General features: G+C 41.1%; 1 pseudogene; it reads right to left on the bottom strand.

Moving 5' to 3' along the window:
* Positions 1-4,564: 4,564 nt before the first annotated feature.
* On the bottom strand, positions 4,565-11,318 carry LOC136495575 (uncharacterized; annotated as a pseudogene).
* Positions 11,319-19,210: the final 7,892 nt, after the last annotated feature.

The following is a 19,210-nucleotide window of genomic DNA, read 5'->3' as shown; positions in this document are numbered from 1 at the left end:
GTAAGTACATGTCATACTCAACAAACATAACATGGGGTTCATGAGGCTCAAAAAGGCTGACACTAGTTTAACTACGATTAGCTTTTAATTGTCACAATTTTAGCATAGGAGTAGCAACAAGTTTATCATAAGCCCATATAAACACATGATCTGGTAAACATCAATAATGAATAGCATAAATAGTAATCATAGTGAGCAGCTTTTTCATCCATATTATCAGTGTTCATCATCTATTCTGTAAGGGTTCCAAGGCTGCTCGTGACCGTGAGCATGACTGATATACTAGTTTTACACTCTACAGAGGTTATACACTTTCACTATGAGTCGTGATACACATATGCCCTAATTAATTATTCCCAAAACATTTCTAAGGTGAGCAGGCAGGGTTCACTATGAAGTCTTTCAAAGGTTCGTCTAACAAGTTAGGGGCATTAGATTGACTCGGCAAACAGATATAGAGCCCCCCTTCCCGATGGCATATTGACGCGTAGCCTATACTCAAGGGGATAGAGGGCGCAATATACCCAATTCATCGAGTCATTCTTATGGCAATAAAGGTAACCTCTAACAAGTTAGAAAAGGTCCTCATACTGAGCTAAAGCCAGAGCCATGTAGCCCTCACAGTTTTATTGTAAGTCTAGGATGATCACTTATAGATAAGTCCTTAGGGAGAGGAATCTAGAGCACCATAAAAACAGCCCAATGCTCTAGCCCCCTTGTTCCATGTTGCTAAAAAGCATCTTTTAGTGTTTATTGCATATATCATTAGTCAAGTTACAAGATCATGGCTTCAGTTGAGCACTAGCAACATACTACCCAATGCAATAACCGATAGGTGACAAGGAATCCAAGATATCAAATAGCTAGGGAATTTTTGCTATGGTGGCCAAGGTAGACACATGCATATGATTAAATTGATATTAAGGGGAATAGGACAACAAGGACGATCCCATGCTATACTTGCCTTAAACTTTGATCTTCTTCTAGTCCAAGCCTTCAAAGATCTGCTTCTTGATTCACTACGTATAGCTCACTTACTAGACATGATAATAAAGCACCACACAAGCATCCATGCAATCATACACGAAGAAAACAATAGAACTAAATTAGAATAGTACACCAAACATATGAAACATCAAGTGAAAAGGTTTTAAAAATGTTCTACACATTACTACAAACACACAGACGTGAAAAGCACTCTAATCGAAACTATAACAAAGAATTTATGAATTAACCAAGATTTCCTTTAATAAAATAATATATTAAATCTAATGTCGAATTTCAAAAGTTGACATTATATTTAACAGTAAAATAAACATGTAGATTATGCAATTATGAATCTAACGCAACATGAATAGGTCAAATCAGAGCTAAAACGTAGAAGATATGGCCTACCAAAGGTAGTGGCAATTTTGTAAATAGACAAAACTTGATTTTTGAATCTTAAAAATAAATAAAATCTGATTTTAAACCGACCAAGGACTGCGGATACTATTTTGAAGAAAGACAGGGGCTCTTTAACAAAATTGCAAGGACGGCGGGTTCGATTATTCAAAAACTGAGGGTCCCTTTAGCAAATAAGCCAGCCGAACCAGTATTTGCCGATCTCGATCGTTGGATCTAAAGGAAATAGTCAAGACGAAGATCGGGGAGGGAGAGAGAAGGGCCGGTCGGAACGAGTAAACTAGCGCGGCGGGACACCATTGCTGGTGGCGAGCACTTCGCCGGAGCAACACAGAAACAACCCTAGAGGCCACGGGAAAGCAAACCAGAAGCACGGGGAGAAAGAGAGGAAGATGCCAAACTCGATTAGGCAGTTGACCGAGGCGTGGAGCGGACAGAGGCGACGTGGTGCTTGGCGGGGCGACGGTGGGCGGCTGTGCTAGGGTTCTGCGACGGCGCGGCGAGATAGGAGCTTGCTCTGAAGCTCGGGATGGAGGCAGCGTGATGCGGGCTCTATATTTATGGCTGGGGAGACTTGGGAGGCACGGCAACGGGCGAGGCGGGGTGAATGCGGACTTTGTCCCGGCGATGGAGTTCGACGCGGACGAGAGGAAGGAGACGACCGACAAGTGGGGCAGGGCTGTCAGCAAGCCAAGCGAAGGAGGAGGCGGGGCGTGTCAGCGCGGCTTGGTTGCTGGGCCGGCACAAAGGAAAGGGAGGATGAGCGGGCCAGCGGGAAAGGAGAGAGGGACGGGGAGGAGCAGGCCTCGGCTTCGGCTGGGTCGGCGGTGAGAGAGGTGGGGCGTGAGCGCGCTAGGCCGCGGCTTGCGGTAGTGGGCCGAGAGAGTGAGGGAGAGAAGAGGGAAAGTTTTTTTTTCTTTTTTCCTTTTCTATTTTTTTTTCAAAGACAAATTCAATTATGAACCAAATGCAAATTCAAATATAGTTTCAAATATACTTTTCAATTCAAATAAAAATGAACAGTTTTGGTAGGCTTCCAAAAATAAATTTTACAACCCTTTTAAACTCTTTTATTTTCCAATTCTCTTTTGCTTTCTTTTCTTTTACTTCAAAGCCATTTTTAATTTATTTCCAAAAGCAATTCAAACCATTTTGAATTTTGAATCAAACCACTCAAGCAATAAACCAAATGCGTCGGCATGTATGCACAACCATATTGCTACTCCTTATGATGAATTTTAATATAACAAAAAATATTCTTTTTCCTATATTTCATGAGCACATAAATACAAAATTAAATCTTTTCATCTCTATTTCAAAAAGAAGCAAATTTTAGGGTGTCACAGTTGTTGATAAAATTTTGTTTGAGATCATTTAGGGTTTCAAATATATAAATTAAACCTTAGATTTTGAATTTCAAATTTTTTATTTTTTTCAAATGACCCTAGATAGAGAATGTCCTATTTGAAAGTTATAGTGCTCGATGAGATCTAAAACTTTGTAGTTAAAAGTTCTCTCATTTAAAACTGTTTAGAAGTTAAAATATTAATTATAAGATTCATGCATATTAGTATAGATAGATAGCATCGTGGAACTAGTCACAAATGACTATGTGGTGTAGCGTCACGGGACAAAGTGCGCGGAGCAAAGAGGTTACGAGTTTAAATCCTAGCTATTGCTATATATCAAAATATAGCAAAAATTAAATTCTGGAACTGGCTGGTTGGTCCTCTAGACCTCTAGCTATACTATTTTTTTTATTTTTATGGCTTTTAAATGATTTTTAAAAATTTGGAAATTATTTTTAGAAACGGTTGACTTATGCCATAGTTGCGGTTGTCTTAAGAGGCCTCTGAAAATCGATTTTTAGATGCGGTTTTGAAACCGCCTTTGAAAACTGATTTTAACCTCCTCTAAAAAACTTTTCTGTACTAACGTGTAGTAGTTGTGATATTGGCCCATGTGTCACATGAGTTGATGGATTTGGCACCACCTTGGAATTTTTGGAGGGTGAGGGCCAGCTTATAGTTCTCGTCATTCCAAGCCTAGCACCTCGGGATTAACCCTTTTACCAGAATCGAGGACAAAAATATAAGAGATGTGCTATGCTTATGCAAGCCCATTCTGTGTGCGGAGCTAGGCCATATAAGCCGTTTTTGGATGTGGTGTGTTATAGATGGTATTCAGAGCATCAGCCCTTGCTGCATATGCCCGTGGAAGGGTGTACCAATGCAAGGGGTGGTTCTGGACATCTGCTGGGAGGGTGAATGTAACATCTTAGCCCATTAGTGGCCTTAGTAGTTGTGAAGTTAGCCTATGTGACCAATGTGGCACATGAGTTGTTGGTAGTGAGTTTAGTAGCATCTTGAAAGTTTAGGAGGGTAAGGGCTAGCTCATAATCCTGGTCAATCAAAACCTAGCACCTCTGAGTTAACCCTTTATTTCTATGAAGTAACAACAGAAGTGTAAGAGAGGTGCTACGCGTATGCAGACCCATTTCATGTGTAGAGCTAGGCTATATAAGCATATTTTTTTGACATGGGACGTTACACGTCGGAAATAAATTGATTAGCAGAATCGGGTCGGCGTATGTCTCTTAAAATAATAGCCATTTCGAAGTTGGACGCCTTAAAAGACCCATTTGTGCCTACTACCAGCGTCAGATATATAAAGAGGGGAGAAAATGAGAACCATTTTGCATAACTTAATTTAGTGGTGCCCAAGCTGTTTAATGAGGGTGCTACCCCGCCCTTGCTGCTTAAATTGTCCTAAAGTTCTTAGAAGTGCTTGTATTTAAAGCCAAAGGGAGTATATTTGCAATGTTTGCTTTTCTAGAAAAATATGTCTTGTCGCAGAGGCCGGAATTTTTTTATTTTCTAAAAAAGAAAAAATGTGATGTTTGACATTCTACTTTTATTATCTCTACTGTTTTCTGAATGCATGGTCCCTACTTAAATAATATATAATGCTGATTTATCCACCTCCAACACCTTGTTTTCCTTTCAACCGTCGTCTCGTTGAAAATTTCCTTTTCTATGGACATATCTATATTATCTTGCACTTGGGCGGTATAAATCAGATACAAACCAGGAATTTGAGGGCTTCGATTCGACATATGTTATTTCCTTTTTGTGAACATCACTGACATCAGAGTAGTATGTTAAAACATATATCTTCTGATATTATTACACAAACATATTAATATTGTACATATACCTCCTGATGAATAAGTGCATTAACATCCTTAGCCAGCAGAATATATTTTGTCGTTGTACAGGACTAGGGTTTTGCAGAAATACATACATTAATACATGATATACCGCGAAGAGTAGCGCTTTGGCAAAATTATATATATCCTTCAGCTCCCACACAAACAGCTTTGCCACAAGCATATGTAGAAACTGGCACAGAGAGAACGAACATGAACTGCGCGCGCAGCTAGTTGTTTGTATCACCACCGCTGCCTCCGTCGTCTCCTCCATGACTGCTGTACTGATCTCGCGGGATGGCATGGTGGTTGTCCACGGTGGTTCCACCACCGGCACCAAGGGTGGGCTTCGCGGACATGGTCTCTCCGCCGGCAGCGGCACCCTTGTTCTCGAGCATCCCCATGGCAGGATTCATCAGACCATGACTGACCACGGCAAATACAAGAATGATAGCTGCGAACATGGTCCTGGCTTTCATTTCCTCTTTCATGATGACAATTCTTATATAGGACAAAAATAGTATCCATAAATAAACTCATCATAATCCTGATTTTCATAGATCTACTGCATATGATTGTAAGCAACAATTAACAGTAAGTACGAAAATCAAACCTGGAAGAGTTGCGCTGACAGACCAAACCTAGAAGATCTTCTACTGTTTCTCGAGTCCTATGGTTTGGTCTGGCATGCTTTATATAGTGAGATCAAAGGTAACGTTGTATAAAGGAAACCGTCATACAGATAGTAATAATCTATCCTTTGTTTTGCAATTGGGACTTGGGACCAGTACAATCCCTCGGTGCAAAATGACACCCAAACGCTAAGCTAGAATCTATCTTTTACTGTGGCCATTAACATAAAATAGGCCCTAATACCTTTTTTTTGGTAAAGATGTGCTTACCGCGCTGCCAATCGATGTCAAGGAAATCATAAATTAGGCAGAAATCATATCACTACCAATAGTATTTCCCACTAAGATAGTGGTTGTTGCTTTCCATGGCAGTGACTTGATATTTTATCTACTGGTGGGAGTAACGCTGCCAAAACTTTAACCCGACCATAAAAAATGGCCACTACAAATGTCAAGCTCAATCGATCTAACATATATACAGGTAAAAGTGCAAATATTGGTTAGGCCCACTAAACCCATTATTAGCAGTAGCATTTCACTAAGCTACACATATTGGCTTATAAGTATTCGAGAAACTTTATGTCAAATTTTCCCAAAGGTAGGCTTATATATATACTACTAGTGGTCAATTAATTAACATTTGAGTTTGAACATGTAAACAATTAAGCGAAGTATCCTGTATGAAGGAAACTAATTTCTGAATCTATGTTACTAGCTACTACACGGTTGGGTCATTATCTTCTAGTGCCATAGATGGAAGGAGTCGTCACTGAAAAAACTGTATCTTTTGTTTTTTTTTTCAAAAAATTATATTAAAGAGAAATTTTGTGATTGTATCTCTGTACATAAAAGGATCAATGTAATATGCTATGTATTCGATTCAGTCAGTAATGATGATGTACATGAATCAATTAATTTAGATTAGCAATAGCAATGCTTAGTCAGGTCATAGTTCCCACATTCTATACAAACAAATGCTGAGAGCCTCTTAGGATCACATAGCTCTAATTTTAGCTGCTAAAAATAGAGCTATGGGTCCAAAAACCTTACATAATAATAGCACACCAAATAGTCTAGGTTAATCTGCCCATCTAGTAAAAGGCGATTTGCTGGCTCCCTAAGGTCAATGCAGCCCAGCCATCAGTTTGCAAACTTTTAATTTATTGATTGAGATAATTTATAGGTAGGCGTTCAGTGTATAATGTCTGGCTGTTCCCAATGAAGCATATATTGATGTATAAGAAAAACAAATCTTGTTCTATATTATTTAGGGAAACCTACCATAATATTCATTGTAACAAGGATAAATAAAGACTTACCTAATTTGCAGAACATTTATAATCATGTTTTGCATAGATAGCAGTTAATCTAAATGAATGGATTATTAGAAAAGCTAACGGCTACATTGCAGTTAATTCGTGCATATAGTCTGGGTTTTGTCATTGAACATTTAAAATTATGTTTCGCTACAGTTTGTGCTTTTTCCATGAACTTTGTGCATATATAGTGATTTTCATACATTGAGTGATGGTGCTAGTTATAAGCGACGTCTCTTTTCTTAGTGTTCTAAGGATCAAATAAGAACTTAAAGAAGAAAGGGGTACTCAAGTTTAACCAACATCAAACGGCATACACTGCTGCATACTTTATCAAGAGCCAAACATACGAAGTTCTTCTAGGAATGTAACATATATATAATGCCCTATGCGCAACTGGATCTGCACATAATTATATCTAGTTTATCGAGCTTGTTATAAAAGGAAGTTTCCTCACCTGTTTTAGGCACTTTAATTTATTAGTAACAAAAGTCTTATTTGCAATGAATATTCTTCATAAATCAAAAAAGCATGCTACCATGCATTGATCGTTAGCTTTTCTATTTCATCATGGTGATGTGAGTTCGTAGTTGCTAATAAACATATAAATCAAATGCCATGACTTCTGAAATACCGTTATAACTAATGTAAACTAGCATTGATGTTTTGTATTCATCAAATGATTGTATCTAAGGATATTGAACTTGATGATTTCAATTGAACCTGAGATTATTGTTTGTCAGCATAAGAAGGAAACTCATTAGTGTCTGTCGATGTAAACAATTCAAATCATGGTGAGGGCATATTTTATTCTGTTTTATAGGTATATCAGGTAACAATATATATATGACGTTTTTGTAGACAGCTTGTGTACTAGTATAGTAGTATCTAATGTACCAAGAAACCGTATGCATTTCTTCTCTGGCAATGTATGGTGTGTGTATTCAAAGATCTGAAGAATAGTTTTGTCTACTCTTTTTAGTGAAGCACTACACATGATATATAGAATCATGACCAATATGCATACAAACAATTGAACCTGACAAAAATTATCACTGGAACGAACTAAAACATTGTTTTCTTTATTCAGTATGGAAGTAACATTGGTATACAACTATACATACGTGAGGGTTACACAAACAGCACAAGTGCACAAAACGAAGTGATACCAGCGTCCAGAGATATGGCACGAGCATATATACATATATAGTGCATGTATACGTACCCTAGAATGCAAGCTTTGCTACGTACAAGACATGTATAGAACCAAGGCTGCTCATGGCTTAGCTTCTTCACTCCCAACGTCATGGCCACTTCCCGGCATGTTTCCAGGGCTGCTCCAGCTATCATACTCAGGCCTTGGTATCGCATGGTGATTGTCGACCGACGTCCCCTCTGCTGTCCCCGCCTTCATTTGGTGAACTAATTCCGCTTTGTGATGCGCCGCAGTGCAAGCGCTGAGCATGACCATTGCAAGGAAAAATAGAGGAAGAAGCTTCATGGTGAAACTAGTGAGATCGTAGTCTAGGAACAGATGATCGATAGGGATTGAGGTGGAAGACAGGAAACAGGCGGCCTAGCTATGAGTGGTTCCCTACTGATTAACCGTGTGTGGTACGTAATTTATAGGCAGAAAGTGTTGGATATACAGCTGGATATATCAAGACCGACTATTTTTTTACACAGATTTGCTTTTTACAATGGGTTGTAGTGGTTTTTTAGAATGTGGATTCTCCACCTAGTGAGGCAGTTTTTGGTGGGGTAACCACATTATATCTCCAATTGCGTACCTTTATTTTCTGGTAAAAAAATCTCCAACACATGTAAGTATATCGTGAGCCAAATAATTCAGAAAAGTTCAATTAATGCTAAAAATAATATTCGACAAATTAGTAAACGATCGGTGCAAACTCATTATGCCAGCTTATTTGTAGGTGCAGTTATGTCTTCATTTTTCTGGTAAGTTCGCAGAGTACATGGCAGATGTAGTGATAATCCCTGTCCGAGTTGCCCTGGGGGAAAGGACAGAGTTTTCTAAAGTGATTTCTGGAATTAGTAACTATATAACCAAGGATGTCCATACAAACATGAGTAGTTTTATTTTCTTTCCTGAAGAAACTGGACTAGGAAGTTTTTACAACTTACAGTGCACCACATGTTTTCAATAAAGGACAGCGGACATAGTCAAAATTAAGAAACACTTGCAACATCTTAATTGTCAGCTTGCTAAGATGCCTACATCTGTTGGGGGGAACACCCTCGACGCACCACCCCGCCTTTGCTCCGGCCATAGCAAGACCCTTGACCGCTTCTTCCCTGCGAGACCTTCGACCATGGAGTTTCACTTTGCCGACGAGAACCCTCACGGCCCCGCCTGACCCTTGCCAGGACCTCAGGCGCCAGCATATATCGCTCCGGTGAGCACAAGCATCATGACGCCTTCGATATTTCGGCCTCACGCAACCTCGCTGGCTCCCTCGACGAGGGGCACCTTGACTCCCTATTTTGTAGGGCCGAGGTGATCTGCGAAGACAGTGGGCGAAAGGGACCCTAGGAGGCCGTCCTGTCGGTGCCGCCTCAAGATGACGAAAAAAGGAGGTCCCCTAGGCAGAGTTCCTAACAACTTGTTGTGAGTAATTGAGGATGGGGCGCAAAATGTCCGTGACGCCCTTGTATTCATGTATATATGAGAGCCCCCGGTTGGTCCTGGATTAGTTTTGTCGTGCCCTTGGTGTGGCCTATAAATACCCGGTGGGCACTACAGTGATCAAGGATGAATTAATGGTCATTTACTCTTGAATTTATTGCATTTGTTCTAGCTACCTTCGCTCCTGTTCCCCATCCCCTCTCGTGTGGGATACCCTCGGCCTCCACCTGGCTGACCGTCAACAAAGGTTAGGAAGCAGAGCCAAACCCGAATCTCAAAATATGTGAACTCCAAACAATTATTGAGACTCAAAACAATTTCAAATTAAAACTTATCAACAACCAACATGTAGATTAGGTCGGCTACAACTTTGTTATTAAGCATGCGAGCATTCAAGGTCCCTTTGAAAATTCTGAATTTTTAATTTTAAAAATCTAACAATTTAAAACATATATTTATGACTATAAATAACTTCAAGTCAACAAATTTTCAGCTACAAATCTGTAAAATGTATGGAGAACTACTAGTTTCGTGCATGACATGTCAAGATCCAAGGTTGGTTGATAATTTAAATTTTAAATTTCAAAATTTGTAAACTTAAAACAATATTTTGGGACCCTAAATAGTTGCAAATAAAAAACCACTCAAGTACAAATTTGTAGAGCGCAATGAGTGCTACAATTTGAATATAAAACTCATCTTCATTCAACTTTGAAAGGAAAAGTTATGAATTATTTTTTCATGTAACAATTTCTACAGATAGACCACTTAAGATGTCCGTCTCTCTTAATCGATTAGAGATGGACGCTTAGAAATCTTGCCTCTATTAATAGTGACTTTTAGAGGCGGACATCTAGAGATACTTAAGATGCCCAACTCTGTTAATCAATTTATAGAGGCGGGGATCCTAAGACGTCTATCTCTATAAATTGATGATTAAAAGAGGCAATCGCCTTAAGATGCATGTCTCCGTAAATGATTAATAGAGGTGGTATTTCCGTAGATACAATTTAACCATTTATGGAGGCAGTCCCTAGATGTAACCGCCTTTGGTAATTAGAGGGGTTATCTCCTAAAATACTTTTTCTAGTATTGTAAATACCTAATAGAAGAAACAGAATTAAAGAAAAAATAAGATTAGATGGGGCCAAGTAAACTCCACTAATACAGAAAAACTTTCACGCGGCGTTCGACTTTGGAGCTCTAAGGCAGGCGGGCTGGTTGCCCGCCTCCGTTGTTCGGTGGCCGGGCCACCAGCCCAGCACCCACCTCGGTTAAGCCTTAACAGAGGCGAGCATTATAAGGCGTCCTTCTCAGTTAATATCGATTAACCGAGGTGGTTGTACTAACACAACCGCCTCTGTTAATATATTAACCAAGGCGGTCGCCCCAAAACAACCGCCTCGATTAATCGATATTAACCGAGACGGACGCTTAAGGTTGCCGGCCCAGTTAATCCATTAACGGAGGTGGTTGGTACAAGGCAACTGCCTCGGTTAATATATGATTAACCGAGGCAGTTGTGCTTAACTTGCCCGCCTCGGTTAATCCTAGGGTTATAAATGCAGCGCCCAGCCGCCCCAACCTACTTCCTCATGGCTCCTCTATTTTTGTGGGTTTTGAGCTCCAAAACCCAAAAAATTGAGTATTTCTTAGGGGAGAAGTTTTGTCCTTGGATTTGTTGAATGAGGGCACTACAAGAGGTTGCTACACACTCTTCAATCCTTATTCTTTTCTCTTTTTCAACATTTGGGCGCTCTAGATCTCGATCTAGATCTACACGGAGGAGAAAGAAAATAGATCTAGAGCTACCTGGCTGTATTTTATTTAATACTGCTATGCTTATATGCCTTTTTTGCTATGTGTGCAAGGTTCATGGGCATGGACATGCAAGAATGGATGTACCAGACGTTGAGGTGGATCCGTCATACCTGGTTCAGGTGACAAAGTTTGTTGCCGCTAAGAAAAAGCATCGTCTGCATCTGAAGCGGCCATGCATCATTTGTCCATGTAATCACTGCTAGAACAAGCTTGTCCAGGAAGACGATGTGGTGCAATCTCACTTGGTCCGGTTTGGTGTCATCAAGGATTACACCGTTTGGAAGTTTCATGGCGAATTCGATGTAGATGCGAATGCCGGTGCATCCAGAGGAAACTCATCGACATTGATGGAGGCGGAGACTGCACAACATGACAGAGGACAACAGCAACGCTCCTCATCAGTAGCAGCAGACGCCGGCAGGCATGATGTTGCTAGCAACAATGCTAATCGTGATTACATCACGATGGAGGATGACGGTGGGGGCGATGGGGGCAGCAACGATGGGGATGGTGAGTAGGCTACTGTGAGGGAGCCCAAGGATGCATAGCTTTTTGAGGAAATATCTAACCGCCTCGACCACGGCGACATTTTGTTTGGGGCCCCGAGGAGGCTGGAGAATTTCAGACAGATGAAGCAGGCCGCAATTGATCCCCTCTACAAGGACTGTCCGAAGCAGTGGCACAACACTGAAATTGAGGCGCAACTTCCCGGTATATATCAAAAGTCGTATGTGCTATTATATCATGCATGGTCTCTATATGTTCTAATGATTGTTTATCATATATCTGCAGTGCGCTAAACAACCTCCTGGAACAATATTATGTGGATACTACGTTTGTGAGTACCTAAGAGCGTGCGGCAAATTCAGCCACACTTGGCGCCAGCTCAAGAATCACAAGGTCGGTGGCGGAAGGAAAATTTTGACCGTAAGAACATCACTCAAACAGTAGCGGACACATGTAAATTTGTCAGAGACTCCTGCATGCATGTTGGGCGATCGTTCTTCAACCAGGACAGCGAGTTAGTGAGGGCGGAGAAGTACAAGAAGATAAAAAACTAGAGCATCTAGCTATGCATCCAGGATTACAAGTTGCCTAACCTGTTTGGACTAGGGCCAGTATATAAGCGGTAATAAAAACCGCCTCCATTAATTGTATAAGTGTGATATATGTTCGTGGTACCATAAGGAAGACATGCATGTAATGTAATAACTTAATATTGGTTAGTGATATGATAAGGACGACACACGAATGAATGTAATATATGTTTGTCCTATGTATGCGTATTTTATGCTTTATCTATGTTTAATTTTCGAAAATAGAATTTAAATTCAAATTTAAATTCGAAAAGGTATTTTTTTTAATCTAGAAAATCATTAGTCAAGGCGTGCAAGTAATAAAAACCGCCTCCATTAATTGTTTAATGGAGGCTGGCTACTTAAAACATCTGCCTCAGTTAATCAATTAACAGAGACGGACGGCTAAGGGCGACGGTTGCCTTAATCCGACTGCCTCGGTTAATCTATTAACAATGGCGGGCTAATCAACCGTCTCCGTTGGTCTGGATTAACCATAACCTTTGGGCGGAGGCGGATATTTTGCCCGCCTCCATTAATCCATTTTGCTCGCGTCAATTAAGTTTTATGTAGCAGTGCTCGGACCAAGCTACATGGAAGCCCATCCCAAGGCCATATTGCTCCAACCATCTAAACCCTTATTAGGAGGGGGCGTGCATCAGGAAGGAAGCACTCCATCCCCTCTTCTTCGTGGGCAGAGCTGCTCTAGCGGCGTGGTCCGCCCCACCTACTGGCGTGGTCGCCATATACCCGAGCCCCACTTCTTCCTTAGCTCCGGCCTACTGAGTGTCTGATCGAGACTCCGAGCTTCTTGGCAGCGACATAGAGGAGCGAGCGGAGATAGGAGCTAGAAGAAGATAACAATGGTTGGGCCTCTTTCTCTCACTTTGTTCAGCCCAGCAGCAGCCCACTGGTGGCCCAACGATTTCCCAATCGAAATTGCAGTCCGTCCTCCGATCGGTAATCTCCAACCCCAACCGGCCAACTCTGGACCCCAATTGGCATCGAGGCATAGGGCCGGCCGATGTGCACGGTAGCCGTCGCCCGCCACCAGGGCGCCAGCCGCGGAGCCGCCTCACCGCCAGCAGGCGAGTAGCCGAGCGCAAGCTACAGTACCCGGAGCTAGGGCCAGCCACAGCCACGGACAGGTTAGCGGTAGAGAGGGGTAGCAGCTCTGCAAGCAGCTGGATTTGGGAAGGCCGAGGTGCATGAAGACATGCAGTGGAGCAGAGCCCAAGGTGTGTGTCTTTCCCATGGCAATAATAATCGACTTCCGTTTGAGTTAGGAACCTGAATGAATGCACCCATCTTTTTATATAAATGAATGTTTTTTAGCCCTCCTTGAATTGAATTTATTTTAATAATAATAATTTAGGCATATATTAATTAAGCTAATATAGTTACATATGCATTATATTTGTACATTATTGTTGGCTATACGAGAGATACTTATATGTTATATTTCTATCGTAGGAGGGCGAGTTGAAGAATGTATTATAAGGTGTAAAGTAGAAACAGAGAATTTATCCAGAAAACAGCCCCGGGACCACTGTCATACACTCCAAACAAGCAAACCGACATCAACGAGTGATTTCACCCGTGAAACCTGCGAAAGTTGACTCAAGACAGAGCCCAAGACCCACCACCAGAGGCGGAGGCCCACCTGGCGTTATGGTGGGCCGGCCGGCCCAAGGGGAGGCCGCACTGGTAGAGAACAGAGCTTTATTCCTGGTGGGGAACCCTCTCTAGTCCTGGTTCCCCACCCGGGAGCAAGCATCCGAGACTAAAGGGGGGTCCTTTAGTCTCGGGTCAGGAACCAGGACTAAAGGAGGACCTTTAGTCTCGGTTCGTATTACCAACCGGGACTAAAGGTGCCTCCTAATATGCCACGATGGCCGGCACCTTTAGTCCTGGTTGGTAATACGAACTAGGACTAAAGGTTTTTTTTTCTTTTCTTTTCATTTTATTGTTTTCTTTTCAAAATAGGTTTTCGAAGTCGTATTGTACGCTGTTAATTATACATTTATACGCGCGTATAGTATGTTTCGGTTCAAGCACAATGAACATATTAAATCACACAATTCAAGCATAGAATATATATATATATATATATATATATATATATATATATATATATGCATGCATGCATCATATATATATTTACATGCATGCATGCATATGTGTATTTTACATTATATTATTTCATGTGCATATGTTACAAAAAGATTGCATTACAGTTGTTGTGATATAACAAGTTTCCTCTCATCCTCTAGCTTGGCTTCCATGGCAATATTGGGTCAAAGTAGAACTCGCCCTTGGAATCGATGACCTGCTCATTAAAAAATCCGGCTATAGACTCTTGAATTGCTTTGATTTGGTCTTGCCGTATGACCTTTTCCTCCAACCATCGAGTCTACAGGTTTGAATTAAAGGAAAATAAATTAATATATGTACATATATATATATATATAAAGACATAGTAACACAATCAATAATAATAATTAAATGAATATATAGTGTATTTTTAACGTACTTTGAGTCTCTCTGTAGGAGTTCTTTGGGAGACCACCTTGATAAACTTGCAAACATAGTAACCACAGTAGTTGTTCCCCTGTTCCTGCCTCAGACACCACTTTACGAGAAAAAAATTTGTCATCCAATCTGGTGATCCGGTGAAAGCTATATATCTAATTAATAAAGATGATGCGATTTAGGGGACTTACTTTCAAAGGGATTACATTCAGTGGCGCTTTGCATTTTCCCATGTGTTGCTTCTCAATAAAGGTTTTCCAAACACTGCCCAATAAAAAATTTGCCACGTCATCAGATATAGTTAATCATCATGTTTGTGTGTATATATAGTTGCTAGAGATACCGAAATTACCTCTGGATAATATCTATCATATCTTGGTAGTCTTGTTGTGGTTTTCTCATTGAGTCATAGATTATCAAGTGACTTTTCACCAGATCGATGTACATCAATATCTAGTGATTGCTGCATGTGATTATAGGATATAACGCATAACACTCATTAATTAACTAGAATCAACATATGAGCCATTAAGGATGATCGACATTATTAACACTCACTTAAAGTTGTAGGGAAAGAGTATATCCTTCTTGTGGCGTTGGTTCACTAAGAAGTTCATGAGGTTACTCTCTGACTCAGACTTCCAATTAGTCTTTGGAGTAACTAGGTCTTTGAATACTATATGGGGATCAACAAAACCAATTTTATTGCAGCCTTCCTTTCTGAGCTCTGTCATTGTAAATCTGCATATGTATAGTACTTGTTAGGATAATTTATATGCATATACACACATATGATGAGTTTAATAATAGATCGAAAGAATTATTACATACAGGTAATAGCAACTAATGATAACTTTGTCCAGAGAGGTCAAGTGGCATAGTTGATGAAATTCTGCAAAGTCAACATACATAACATCATCGCCACGGAACCAATGTTTGTCTCTAATTCTGACACCAACGCAGAAGTCTCTATCGGTAGACGCCTGCATGTACCACTTGTTTAGCAGGTATATTTGCGTCCCCAGATTAGATAAGGCTTGAGGGTTGTATAGACTCTGGCCTAGTAAAATTTTTTCTTCCAAATATCAACCTCCGCCGTACTCTCAATGTTTCCATCACCAAACATTTGGTAAAGGTCGAGACCAATCTCATCAATAAATTCACCAAGGTGATCCAAATCGACATCCGGAGGTATGTTTGCCTGATGCATTAATCCTAAATTCGAACCATATTCATTACCAACAACTAGCGGGGGACTGATTGGTGCACTTGTTGTCCGAGTTGGGCAACTCCTTTCCCTGTCCGCTTCTTTTTCTGTGCCGCCTCAATTGACTTGGTGAGAGTGCGGTCATAGTCCGATAACATTGATTTGGATGGCTTACGAGATTCCCGCTGTTGTTGCTGGTAAGAAGCCACCCTTTTTCTTAGAATATCTGGAGCTACGAAGAAGTACGGTTTCTCTGGGTTTCTCCTTGCTTCTTGATTCTTTTTAAGTTTGTCATAGAATCTAGACATATCTTTTTTTATATGCATCAGTTCCTTCTTCCTTCTCTTCAGATATTATTTTGGGAATAGCCCTTGGTTTCACGGTGGCTTTCTTTGCCGGCGGGGACTGGTTCTTCGTTTGCGGGGCTAGCCTCTTGCTAGGCTTCTTGGTAGGAGGGGGCGGGGGAGGCGTCGGAGACCTCCTTGGAGGTGTTGGCAGCGGCGTTGGAGACCTCCTTGGAGGTGGCGGCTGCGGCGTTAGAGACCTCCTTGGAGATGGTGTGGATGCAGCCTCGCCTTCCAACACAATGTCATCGTACAGAGCACTATGATGATATGGCGATTGAACAATTGGATTTAGGTTGGGGGAGGATCTGCTATAAAAAAGGAATGACATATTATTATGAGCAGATTGTTAATTATTTAAGCCAATACAAATTAATGATGTAGTGTTTTCATCCGCACGTACCTATGGTGAGGTAGTTCAGGAGGAGGTGGAGCCGACATCCCTGGAATGATGATGTAGCGCTTGCGCCATAGAATGAATGTCTTCTCCGCTTCTCCTAGAGTCTTCTCGCCATCACCTTCAGGAATGTCAAGAGGCAAATCACTAAAACCTTTTTCAGCTTTATCTACCGAGATGGTAGCATATCCTTCTTGGATTATATTCCCATGAATCCTTGGTATCTTGGTTCGGTCGATAGGATTAACAAGACCGATAGCCACCTTGATTGTGGAATTCCCCTTCGGAATGTGTAGCTCACATGTTGTACAAGGTTCAGTGACGTCATCCACAGGGAAGCGCAGTCCTGTGTCCCCTTGATTTGGTATCTCCGTGGAAGCGTAGCTGCTTTTCAACTGAACAGATTAGCTAATGTTGATTCCTGGCTCTGATGCCTGCTTGCTTGCACTCACTGCTATTTGCACTTGCCTTCTGATTTCCTCCCGCATTCTCGCTTCAAGGTTTTTTCCCCGCTCCTGTACTTCACGCACCGCTTCCTCCAACCTCTGGAGCCGCTGTGCCTCTTCTTCCTTCTTTCTCTGGCGGCTTCTGTAGGAAGGTCTGTCCTGAGGGAATCCATGCTCCCACAAGACACTTCCTTTGCCTCTAGTTTGGCCACCATGTTCAATAGTCTCGATGGTGTATGTCAGCTCATCCTTCTCTCTGTTGGGCCTGAACGCACCACTAGCAGTAGCTCTCTGAGCATAAAACAATCTTTCTGCTGCTTCTTGCAGTCTTGCGCCATAAACGCACTTCCCTGTCTCCTGGTCCAGTGTTCCCCCATGAGCGAAAAACCAATTCTTTGCATGTTCTCCCCACTCGAGTGATTCTGGTCTGATACCCTTGGCAAGAAGGTCTGCTTCCATTTTGTTCCACTTCTTAATGGCAGTCGGGTAGCCACCTAATCCCAAGTTATGGTGGTATGTCTTCTGTTGGGCATTACATTGGTTCTTTATCACCCGACTTACACCCTCTTCTGAAGTCTTGTACTGTATAAACTCATCCCAATAGAGCCTCTGCTTTGAGATCGGGCCTGGGACAGTAAAATCTGGTGCTATGTTCTTCTTGACATACATCGTGTATAGGTGTTTCTTCCAAGTCTAAAACTGGGTGGCCATCTTTTTCATTGCCCAATCCCTAACTCGCTCCTTCAATTCATCACCATCTATTATATCATCATAGCCATCTGTTTGGAGCGTGAAATGTACCAAGACATCTTTCCAAATTAACGTCTTGTCATGATCGGAGACAAAACTGATATGAGGAGCATTGGTCTTCTTCTTCCATTCGCAGGTACTAATCAGGAGCTAGTCCCGTACAAGGTAACCACAGTGGTGCACAAATTTCATTTTATTCGGCCCCTCAGTTCTCCTGTATCCACATTGAACTCTGAGATGATGAAGCGGCCCTCCAATGGCTTTTTGGGACCTCGAACATTTTTACTCTTTGTTGTAGTTGTTGATGTCGATCCAGAGGGCTACAAAACATAAACATTATTTTTAATGTCATGAGCACACATAAGACATATGATAATATATATAGCTAATAATAAAAAATATATACTTGGCCAATATGTTGTTGCTCATTTTGTTCAAGAGCTAAGTACTAACTCTCGTCATCTGCATCCTCTTGCACGTTATTTTTAGCACCATCATCGCCGGCAACTTGAGTGCCAGTGTTGATCAAATTCATCATCAACTCCTCCTCATCCATGTTTCTCGGGTCGGCCATCTAGCTTCAAAAAACAAAACCAATATATAGTACGTCAAATCTTTGCTTACATGCGTAAAATCTACGAACAATATGCATTATTAAATCTTACCCCTCGGTCACGGACGCAATTCACCACACTAGGGCGAACTGCGTCGGTACTAGGGCGAATTAGGGCTATACATAAACGTCCGAGGGCGAATTGCGTCGGTGACTAGGGCGAACCACGTCGGTGACATCAACAGCGCGGTTCGCCCTGGTGTGATTGTTTAGCATTAACGATAACGATAATACGAATGTTGATCAACTAGGCCGCGAGAGAGGGCGGTGTGACAAGAGTGGCGGTGCTCCACTCCGCCGTATATATGTCTGTACACATGGGTGAACGAGGGCAATGGTGCCATGTGAACCATGTAGTCATTCATCATATGAGAAAATTCTATGCTGATAATGTAAGTATAAGTCATTATGAAATGTAAGTATATGTGTCTTATTGCTAATATAACCATTACTATTTCCAAAATGATAAGAATTTATTTTCTTCTTCTACAGGCATAGTACTTCGTCTCTGATGCTATGATATAAAGTTTGAAGATAGTCTTCCCGGAAAAAAAATATGTAATGCTCATATTACTTTAGCAACATTAATATATTATATCTGTATATTCAAAGTTCACAAATGAAGAAACGTTGAAGTTTTCCATCATTTTTATATGATATTTGCGTATATAAAATCTAGGACATTTGTAATTTACTTTAGAACATCTATAAAAAACTTTTGGGCAGCAGAAAGATATAGAAAATATTTTTATCCAAATAGCCCTCTAATGATGATATAAAGAGTGAGCTTTACAAAAACTCTAGAAGATGGTCTAAG

Source organism: Miscanthus floridulus, chromosome 12 (genome assembly GCF_019320115.1).
Source record: "Miscanthus floridulus cultivar M001 chromosome 12, ASM1932011v1, whole genome shotgun sequence".
Classification (NCBI taxonomy): Eukaryota; Viridiplantae; Streptophyta; class Magnoliopsida; order Poales; family Poaceae; genus Miscanthus; species Miscanthus floridulus.
Note: the sequence above shows the minus strand (reverse complement) of the source record. Positions and strands in the feature narration are given on the sequence as shown.